Source organism: Puma concolor, chromosome D1, assembly GCF_028749965.1.
Source record: "Puma concolor isolate L17-30 chromosome D1, mPumCon1.1.hap2, whole genome shotgun sequence".
Taxonomy (NCBI): Eukaryota; Metazoa; Chordata; class Mammalia; order Carnivora; family Felidae; genus Puma; species Puma concolor.
Window position 1 is genome coordinate 102,775,847 of NC_141676.1, and position 11,116 is coordinate 102,786,962.

At 51.5% G+C, this 11,116-nt stretch overlaps 1 long non-coding RNA gene across 1 annotated transcript in view; it reads left to right on the plus strand.

Annotated features, from left to right (window-relative positions):
- Positions 1 to 10,849, plus strand: part of LOC147576951 (uncharacterized) — a 162,451-nt gene extending 151,602 nt beyond the window's left edge. The window contains exons 3-5 of the long non-coding RNA XR_015240588.1: positions 621 to 788; positions 1,671 to 1,790; positions 10,748 to 10,849. This is a non-coding gene — a long non-coding RNA (uncharacterized LOC147576951). The remainder of the gene's footprint in view (positions 1 to 620; positions 789 to 1,670; positions 1,791 to 10,747) is intronic.
- The last annotated feature ends 267 nt before the right edge of the window (positions 10,850 to 11,116 follow it).

The following is an 11,116-nucleotide window of genomic DNA, read 5'->3' on the forward strand; positions in this document are numbered from 1 at the left end:
AACCGTCCATAAACCAATTACAGGAAACTTGCCCACATGTCTCGGGGAATGCTGGTGGATGGCCGGCTGGTGACGAGGAAGCACACATTCACACCCATCAGGCATGCGTGGGGGTTCCACTTGCTGTGGCCCACTGGCTGGCTCCACCCTTAGGAACCAGGCAGCCTCATGGGTAGGACTACCTTCCTGAAATGGGTCAGCAAGCGTGCTGTGCATTACAAGCAGCAGATTCTCAAGATGGATGGATCCCATTTTACCAAGGAAAAAGTGGAAACTCAGAGACAGGGAGAGTCCGTGCCCGTGGTCACACAGCTCCTGAGGCCTAGGAATGGGTCTCCAGACCCCGTGTTCGGTGCTTGTTCACGCCACGTATACTCCCAACCTCTCATGGAAAAAGGCAGAAAGCCGATTTCCTCACAGATTGCACCTGCCACACAGCTTTGGAAGTAAATTTCCAAGAATCTTGCTGGTTGGGCTCCTGGCGTGCACTGGGGTGGAGATCACAGCCTCTACTTCTGTCTCGCGTCCTGTGAGGGACGCCCTAGCCCGGGATGCCCTGCATACCTTGCACCCAAGTCCTGGACCATGAGATGTGAAGAATGTCCCCTCCTCCCTCCCAGAACGCAGGTCTATGGGAAGTCAGAGGCTGTGTTTATTCGCCTGGGTCTCATCTCACACGGTGCCAGGCACACGAGGAGTATTGAGTGCCTGTATGCTAAATACATGAGTGCCTCGAAACCACCACCCTCTCGATCACTTTACAGAGGAAGAAGCTGCAGTCCACAGAGGTTCAGTTACTGGGCCAGAGTCACACAGTGAGAGACAGAACCAGGCTGGGACCCAGGTCTTAGTCCCCCCTGCCCTGTGCTCTTTGGGCTACAACTTGTTGCCCTCTAGGCGGGGTCCTCCGGGCTGAATAATTGATGGAGAGTGAATCCTCTGCTCCCCTCCCACTGGGAAAACCCAGAGGTGCCCTCCATTCTGGCTATCGGGCTCCTGCTTTAGAGTGGGTGGGCTCTGGGGGGGAGGGGTTCCTCTTATGCGGCCCTGGGGAGACCCCATGGCGCCCCTCCTCTCTGTAGGCCCCAGCCCTCCATAAGCATCCGCTCCTCCTCCTCCAGCTCTCCTCGCTGGACACCTCTGAGGACCTGGGCAAGGCTCAGGGGAAGCAAAACCCAGGGGACCCAGCTGCCTCCCTGTCAAGTCCAGCTGCCCCGAGCACTGACGGCTTGACAAGTGGCATTAGCATAAAAACCTCAGCAGTAGCAGCTGCCGGCTCTGTGCCAGAGCCCTGGGCGTCCCTGCTCCGTGCCATTCACTGTCACCGGGGGCGGGCACCTGCCAGCCAGAGGTGCATGGCTGTCTCTCACGCCAGGCTCCTGGACTCTGGGCATCTGCTCTCCGGGCTCCGGCTGAAGTTCTTCCAACAAGCCGGCCGTCCACTCAGACCCTTCTGAGTCCCTTTCCCAGGGGTTAGCAGCTTCGCTGCCTCTGTCCCCAGCGTTTCCTTATTCCTAGGAGGGCCCCCAATTCCCCAGTCCCCTCCACTTTCCTGATGGGAAAATTCTGCTCTGGCAGCGTGATTCAGCCTAGTTTCTCCCCCAAGTGCCCTGCACTTTGCTTTTTAAATTCAGCTGCCTCACAGCTAGGATGCCCTGTGTCCACCCCAGCTTCTTCCAATCCAGGCTGAGAAAGGGGCCCGTGAAGTGCTGCTGGGATGAGGACCTGGGTCTCGTTCAAGAGCAAGGGCACACACGTCCCTGGGTCTGCGCCTAACACTACTGCGTATGGTGAGTCTCTGCACTGTGGGAGGACATGTGTGAGGCACCTTTCACCCTGCTTACCAACAAACTGCGGGACCTCCGACATTAAACACGCACAAGAGGGGACCCGAAGGCTCGGGTGGTGCAGGTGGGAGGCTGGGGCCAGATGGAGTGACCTTCCCCCTTGGAGCCCTCACCCCCAAGTGCGCTGGCCAAGGTCTTGTTGCCCCCTCTCCGACCTTTGTAACTCAGGCCTGAAAACCTTCCCTCAGTTTCCATAGCACAGGCATTATAAAAACAGAGCCTAACTGTGGGAAGACAAAAAGGCAGCAATTACAGTTAAGCAAAGAGCCTATGAACCCTCCTCTGCTTTGAGTCCTGCTGGTCACCCCGGGGCTTTCTACCTGGAGCTTGAAAACATGGAGGTGGCCCATTGTCCTCCCCTGCTCCTCCTCCTCCCCTTCTTCCTCCCCCTCCCCTTCTCCTCCCCCTCTTCCCCTGCCTCCTCCCCTTCCTCTTCCCCCTCCCCTTCCTCCTCCCCCTCCCCTTCCTCTTCCCCCTCCCCTTCCTTCTCTCCCTCTTCCTCCTCCTCCCCCTCCCCTTCCTCCTCCCCCTCCCCTTCCTCTTCCCCCTCCCCTTCCTTCTCTCCCTCTTCCTCCTCCTCCCCCTCCCCTTCCTCCTCCCCCTCCCCTTCCTCTTCCCCTCCCCTTCCTTCTCTCCCTCTTCCTCCTCCTCCCCCTCCCCTTCCTCCTCCCCCTCCCCTTCCTCCTCCCCCTCCCCTTCCTCCTCCCCCTCCCCTTCCTCCTCCCCCTCCCCTTCCTCCTCCCCCTCCCCTTCCTCTTCCCCCTCCCCTTCCTCTTCCCCCTCCCCTTCCTTCTCTCCCTCTTCCTCCTCCTCCCCCTCCCCTTCCTCCTCCCCCTCCCCCTCCCCCTCCCCCTCCCCCTCCCCCTCCTCCTCCCCCTCCCCCTCCTCCTCCCCCTCCTCCTCCCCCTCCTCCTCCCCCTCCTCGTCCCCCTCCTCCTCCTCCTCCTCCTCCTTCTCCCTTACACTAAGGATCACTGGCCTTCTTGGGCCTTTGTGATGTTCTTCCCTTTGCCTGAAACCCCACGTCCTGGGGCTCAGAGAGGCCTTCCCCAACTCACAGCCTTGAGGAGTACCCTGCTTCCCTCTCACTGCCGTGGCATCTTGTTCTTGTCTTCCACAAATTATTAAATTGTATACTTTTCTTTTGCAAATACATTTCATATTTTAAAGTACTTATCAGTAAATACGCCCTTCTTTTCCTTTTTTAAATTAGTTTTTTTTTTAAGCCAAAGGAATACATACACAGAATTTAAAAATCAAATTATGTCAAGAGATTTTTCATGGCAGGCAGCTGGCCCTGATCACATCCCTCCCACCCTCCAGAGATAACCACTTTCAACTCTTGGCTGTTTCTCCTTGCCCTTCACCCAAATAACATACCCAGCTTCTACTTTCCCCCCAACATTTTATTACAAAAATTTTCAGATGCATACCAAAGTTGAAATAATTTATAGCAAATACCCATAAACCCACCATCTAGACTCTACCCTTAACATTTTGTTATATTTGTTCTATCACATAACTTTTTAATTTTCCATCCTTCTACCCATCCATCATTCCATCTTACCTTTCCGTGCATTTCCAAGTGAGTTGCAGATGTAAGTACATTTCATCCTTAAACACTCCACCAAGCGTATCATTAGAATTCACTATTTGCTGCTGGTTCCTTTTTTCCCCCTTTTGAAATAGATTTTACGTGCAATGAAATGTGCAGATCTCCGGTGTAGCAATCCATGAGTTCAGACCTAGGCATACAACTATGTAACCAAACCAAACTATGACCCTTAGTCAGACCTTTACGTTCCCCTGGGGAGTTTCCTTACGCACCTTCTTGGTAAGTACTGACTGCTACCCACATAAAGCAGGTGGCTACTGTTCTTTCTTCTTTATTTTTTTCCACTCTCTTTTCTGACAGAACTATTTTTGACCTTGTCTAGCAGTTTCTTATTATGGCACGAGTCTTAGCTCATAACTTTCAGTTCCCATAATATACTTATATCACACTTTAAAAAATTAAATCAATACTCTTCTTACAAAAGAGTAAGTAAAAACGGTTCACTCCCGAGACAGTACTATACTCAATGCTGATTATGTTTCCTTTCTTGTGCAACTTTATGCTTTTCCTCATTTTTGACTTGCTTTTCTATACCTGTCTCATAATTTTTTCTTTATGATTCAACAGAACTGGGAAACCTCTGTTGCTTTTATTTGTCATATGAGCGAGTGTATCAAATAATCTATAACTTACTTTTATTATTTTTTTTTCCAGGGAGACTGCCCTCCAATCTCTTGAGGGTGGCTCCCTGCTGCTCCCTTTCTTGAAGCTTTTAGGAGCCTCTCATCTCTGGTGTCTGAAACGTCACGATCATATGCCTTGGAGCTTTAATGACCCTTCATTCTGGAAACCAACATCTCTCAGTATGGGGAAATTTTCTTCTATTATTTCTTTGATAATTATCCCGTCCATTTTCTCTAAACCTTTCTAGAATTTCCAACGGTCAAATGCGGGACCTTCTGAACTGATCCTTAGTGTTCTCATTTTCTCTCCCATTATCTGTCTTTCTCTTATTCTCTTTCTTTCTGTTCCACTTTGGGGGAAATGTCCTCTATTTTATCTTTCAGACCTCTTATTGAATTCTGAAATTTTGCTATCATTTTTAATAGCCAAGAGCTTTTCTCTGTGCTTTGATTTTATATATGGTATTTGTATATGCTTATAGTTTGTATCTATCTATCTATCTATCTATCCATCCATCCATCTTTCTCCCACTTTATTTCAGGTGAAAGGTCTGCTTTTATCTCTCTGAGAATATTGATTATATATATTTTTGAAGTTTTTTTCTATTTCTGACCGTGTCTGTTTCTTCAGAGTTCCTTTCCTTTTTTTTTTTTTTTTTTTTCTTCCTATTTTCTTGTCTGGTCTTAATTGTGGAGGCTTTCCTAGAATGTCTGGTGATCCTCAGTTGTCCATATTTAAGATTGTAAGTCATTAGAAAACACCTGATCAGCAGCTCTATGGGCATGGCTGGGTCCTGTTTACTGGTGGGATTCACCACAGAGGGAATGAACAGGGCGCTGGCTTTTTCTTCAGGGGACACCCAGTATTGCCCTTTACCCTCTTTGTCCATTCAGTTTTTCCAGAGAAGAATTCTCTTGACTCTGTCAGGGGTGACTCCGGCAGGGGTGAGGGATGGAAGTTCAGGGATATCCAGGCTGTTGCCATTATGAATGCTCAGTTGGGAATGGAGAGTGAGGATCTCACTGTTCAAGATGCAGAATTTAACCTAAACATCCTGTTTTATGCCCAGTGCCAATACTTTACTCTCATCTGTCGATGCACATGGGTCCCTGAGCCCAGTGCTCTCTGGTTCAGTTCCTTCGGAGGATGGCTGGTCCCTCACCTGCTGGCTCCCTGCTCACCGTTGAGGAGAAGGCTGCTTCCCTGACTGCACAGGCAATGGAGGGGATCCTGGAGGTCTAACCAGTGCCCCTGTTTAGCCCCATCCCAGCTTCTGCTGTGCCTCGTGCCCCTGCTTCCTTAGGACTGGGGTGGAGGGCAGTCCCCAGAGGCCACATCTCTTTTTCCAGGGACATTTCCCTGCAGACAGGGTCATTTACATTTCCTCCCTTCTATTAAGTCAGTTGTCACTCTTCCATTTGCTAACACTTGTCCTATGCCTCAGACATCTTTCCCACTTGCCTTTTCCTGGTCGGTTTCCAGTGACTTGAATTTCACGTTAGTGTGATTTCAGGAGGGAACAGTGATAAAAAAAAAATGGTGATCAATCCCCCATGTTTAGCCTGAAGATTTTAGTTAATATCTGCCCCCTCACACAAGATTTCAAGAGCCCCATAGGTAGGGATTCTGCCTGCTTTGTTCAACACTTTTCCCTGCACTTAGAAGCATGCCTAACTCATACTTGGTTCTTAGAAAATACTGACTACATTAAAAGTGTGGAGGATGGGAGGTTTTATATGTTCTCTTATTTAGCGGTATCTATCGCACTGGATGTGGGGAGGAGGTCCTCAGTCTCCTCCTCTGAAAAATGAGGAGCCTGGGTCTGAATGGGGGTTATCAGATGATCAGATGTGGTGGGGAGGGTCATACCTGTGATGGCAGGAAAAAAAAAAAAAACCTCACAGGTGGACAATCTCTTGATTCCACCAACTCGAACGTTGGAGCATTAGGGAGACTGGCTGGATGCCCCCTAGAGAGGGGTGGGCGAGGGGTCCTGGGTGCCTGGCAGCAAAGAGGAAGGATCTGGCTCCAGCCCCAAGCCCTTCCCACTGTCCCCTTACCACACCCCCTTCCCAGAGCAGGCCTTGTGCCTCAGCTGGAGGGAAGGGGATGTCAGTGGGCACCGGAAACCTCTTTCCTACCTCCAGAAGGCCCGGGAGGGCTGCAGACCTCCGCACGGAGCCCAGATGCCGGTTGAGGAGCTAAAAATATAGCCATCGGTATCCCCCCTCCCCCACTGTCTTAATGTGGTTTTAAAATAAGTCAGCCTCTTTCTAGTTCTCACTTTCCACTGTCATTTATTTCAGTTTTTATCTCCACAACAAAAATTCCTTCCGACTTTTTTTCCCCCTCTCTCCCTGTAATGCTCTTCACTTTCAAATGCTAATAATCTCCAGCTGTAAAAGGCTTAGAAGTGGCTCTAGATTGTTTGATCTTTGGCCTGTGATCTGCTTTCATCTCTCTGCTTTCAAATGTTACTTTAGATTTACTTTAACCTATTAACATGCTTGGTATTCACAGACACGCACTCTCCAAACCAGCTTCCCAGCACCCCCACCCCATCATAACTAGACGAGGAAAGTGAACCTGTAGGCTCTGGGGAGGCACGTTTGGCCACGGTGGCAGGAGGCCTGGAAGGCAGGAAAGGCAGAGAGGAGCCCGCAGGGGAAGGCTGGACGGAGGGGAGGCCATATGGAAGGGGAGGGAAGTGAAGAGGGGCAGGGGACCAAGAAGGCCTAAAAGGAAAGGAAGGAAGAAGACAGCGAAGCCAGAGAGCGGGACAGGGACAGGAGGACAAGTCCCCAGCACAGAGCAGGCTGCCTCCCTGCTGGTTAGATGGCTATCTAACTCGGCTCTGGCGGTATGGGTAGTGGGGGGACTGAATTAGTGCTTGAGGTTTCTTGCACCCACTGTTGTGCAGGAATGTCTGCGTGTTCGTTTCCACAGGAAACGCGAGGCATGAATATGGATGAAACTCCTCACTGAGACCACAAGGGTAAGGCTCAATTATTTGCCATATAAAGTAGCACACGAGGACTCTTTGCGCTTGATCATCTCCTCTGTGTAGGGCTGTGCGCGCGCCCGTGTGTGCTGGGGGTGCACGCAGGCGGTTCAGGGAGGCACCGAATCATCCAGGCCCTCACAGCGGTCCTAGCCGCAGCTGGGTGCCTGGAGGGGCACTGCGGAGAGAGACCTCACTGGCCCACGTGCCCCGCCCCCAACACAGGCCCGCATGTAGTGAGGGCTGTGACTCCACAGCCTCTGAAAGGACCAAAGGACAGAAGTCAGAGGAGGATTGGGCATACCAGAGGGCGGGAAAACCCAAAGGGCGGGAGCCTGAGGGCCCAGCTCTTCTGAGGCTGCTCCCTTGTCTGGGGAGAAAGCCTGAGCCACCCCTGCTCTGTGGGAAGGCAGGAAGGAGAGAGAGGCTGTCTGAAGCTGGGCTGAGAGGGACACCAAGGGAGGCCAGGGTCCCCTGTACAGTCTAGCCACAGAGGAGAAGCGGCCAAAGCTGCTGAGGCCAGAGGAGTGCAAGGAACCCTCACTTGACATCAGAGAGTCAAGGGGCACCTGGGTGGCTCATTGGGTTACATAGGACTTTGGCTCAGGTCATGATCTCAGAGTTGGTGAGTTCGAGCCCCACATCTGGCTCTGTGCTGATAGCTCAGAGCCTGGAACCTGCTTCGGATTTTGTGTCTCCCTCTCTCTCTGCCCTTCCTCCACTCATGCTCTCTCTCTCTCAAAAATAAATAAACATTAAAAAAAAGTGGGAGGGGGGCTGGGTGGCTCAGTCAGTTAAGCGTCTGATTTAGGCTCAGGTCATGATCTCTCAGTTAGTGCGTTCGAGCCCCGCGTCGGGCTCTGTGCTGACAGCTCAGAACCTGGAGCCTGCTTCAGATTCTGTGTCTCCCTCTCTCTCTCTGCCCCTCCCCTGCTCATATTCTGTCTCTCTGTCTCTCAAAAATAATAAATAAACTTTAAAAAATAGTCTGGAGTTCAAGTCATGGGCCAGTGACTTAGCCCTTCGGTTTCTCCATCTATGAAATGGACTAACAATGTTCTTACTGCAAAAGGTAGCTGTGGTGGTACAATAATCCCAGAAAGGACTGTATTTATATTTCACTGAGTGCTCATTATGCAGCAGGTACTATTCTAAGTGTGTTATTAATATTAACTCACTTAATCCCCATTAATCCTCATCTAATACACATTTAACCCTATCAGGTGGATACTATGATCAGCCTCATTTTGCAAATAAGGGAACTGAGACACAGAGGGTTTAACGCAATTTGCACAAGGTCACACAGATAGGGCTAGCATGTTTATTTTAGGTGAATTAGGCTCCTGGATTACACGTATGCATCTCTTACCTCCCTGAATCCTGCAACATCCCTCTGGGTTGGTATCAGGGCACCGGCTTTACATAGACCCTGGCAGTACAGCCTAGGTTCTCTGCTGCCCGGGCCCACACTCCTTATCACGCTCTGTTGTGAAGATGCTTTTCAACTGCAAAGCGCTGAAAAATGTCAGTTATTATTATCCACAAATGTTGGGGGGTCTCTGCCAAGGGGAAGACTCATGTTCGGGAGTCGGAGGTCTAGGGTGCTAAGGAAGAGGCGGGGTTCCTATGGGGTGTCCCCTCTCCCAGACCTTCTCTAAGGCAAAGCAGAACCCTTCTGCTATTGCCAGTCAATTGCTTCTGGTCCTGAACAAAGAGGAAAGGGAGGGCAGCAGTTACCCCTGCTCTGTAACTCAACAGAATCAACACAGAGAGGGAGGGGGAGCCAGGGACCCCCCCCCCTTACATCAGGGCACCACCTAGAATGAGCCAAATTCACAGCTGCCATGCCCCAGCTTCCCCCGGTGGAGGTGGTAACCAGGGCAGGGTTTACTGGCTGAGCCCACCTGTGGGCGCTTGTGGGAACTTTCAAGCTCCCCGCCCATCATAGCAAAAGGGAAATGGACCCAATCTGAATACTGTCACGTGCCAGGCATCACGTGAATTATTTCCCCACCTATCAGTGCATTCAAACTCCACACCAGCCCTGTGAGTGAGGCATCCACCCGCATCATCATTTTGCAGGTGCCGAGAGTCTAAGTGACCGAAACATGGTCACACAGCCTCTTCTCTTTCCAGCCCACTGCTTCCCGCAGGGCTCAGCGGATGTAGATGGATGACAAAAATCCAGTAGTGAACGACAGGGGAGCTTCGGCCTAGATACCAGTGCTCCCACAGTCCCACGTAGGTCTTGTTTCACCAGGCACCGGACATGCCTGGGGCAGGACCTGGATCTTCTTGTGACCCGGTAGAACCCAAGCGTAAAGTACTTCTTCTCGTCACTCTCTTTGGGCTCTGTCTCCTCCCGGCAGCTTGCTTGGTCCAGGGGTGGTGAGCCCTGCGTGTCAGTTGCCCACGTGATGAGAAGCCACTCAGCTCTTTCCGCGTATTGACTGTGTGCCCCCAGATAAGTAACTTAAGTAACTTAGCCTCTCTGAGCCAGAGTTTCATCATTTGCCTAAATAGTGAAACAGTGGGGGTGGTCCTAATGAACCAGGGCCCCAGAGGCACGTGGCCCTGGGGCCTCTGTGTCTTCTGCACGGTCTGTGGGGTTCTCCCTTGGGAGGGTTCCATCCGACCGACTCCCTACCTGTAGGGCTGGTGATGAAGGGGGTAAGAACATTTGTATTGTCCACTTTTTGTCTCCAGCAAAGCTCAGTTGCTCTGCCACCCGCCCCACAGGGCAGGCTGTCTTGCACAAGAGAGGCTATTTTCAGAGGCGCCTGCCGGGGGCATCATGAACACTGGAAAACCCAGCTTTGGCTACGAGGCCTCCCCCCTGAGACCCAGTTGACAGCTCTTTGGTTCAGGAGGAATCCTTCTAGGTTGCTGTGGGAGTGGGGGTGACGTCGGGGGTTGATTAGGATGCTTGTTGGAGCAACTCCTTCGCCTCCTCTGGTACCAGCCTCACCAGGAGGCCGGGATCTGGGAGGGGCGGGGGGTACCGAGGAGAAGCCCCCTTCCTTCACACCCACCCACCAGCCCAGAGTCACTGGAAAGAGCAAATGCAAATGGATCCAAAGCACAATACCCAGAATACACTGCCTCGCGTCCTAGGGGCTCACTCTGAGTTAAAGCTGGGCTCCTCCTGGGGGCTGACATTTTCCCTGGTTCAAACAACATCTGTGGCTCGCTGAGCTTGGTGAAAGGTGAAGGAACCAGCCTCTGCCACTGCAGACTCCAGGGAATCAGAAAAACCAGCTTTGCAGGTCCCTCCCACCTGGAGGGGCTCCTGGGCCCACGCCTGCACTCGCACGCCCATACACACACACACACACATACACACACACGTGACCCCACAAGCACACACTCGTGGTAACCCTCACAGCCACTCAAAAGCCCACACGTGTGCATTTCCACATGCGTGCAGACTCACATGTGTGCCCTTTCATAAACACTCACCTCCACCCAAACCCACACACACGTGTGCACACACACATCTGTCCACAGACAACGTGCAGACTTCTATGAACCAGAGGAGAGGGCCCGCCCCCACCCCATCCACACCCCACACCCCAAGATTGGACAGGGGCAGACCCAGGAGAGGCTGCTGAGGATTTGAAATAAATGCATTCTGAAAAGAAGGACTGTCTTCCCCTCCAGGCTCCAGGCCAAATCTCCAAATGAAATCAGGCCGGGGAGAAATGAACAACCGAGATGCACAAAACAATGTGAAGAAGAAACGAATAATAATATAAAAAAAAAAGGTGAGAGTTATTTTTCAGCTCACTGGCTTTCTGAAAAGTAATATAAAGTTGAGCAGCGTCTTCTTGGAATCGACCTTTCTGAGCCGAGACCCAGGCCACACGCACATCTCTTTCCTCTCTTTCTATTACCCGAAATTTGTATGGTTTCATCTCCTCTGATTTTCTTTCCCTTTGTGCGCCTGTGCAAACCCCTTGTGTCAGGGGCTTGTTCCTAACCCTGCAGCCCTGCCATGCCAGAATGTGTCTCCCGGGCTCCCTGCAAGGC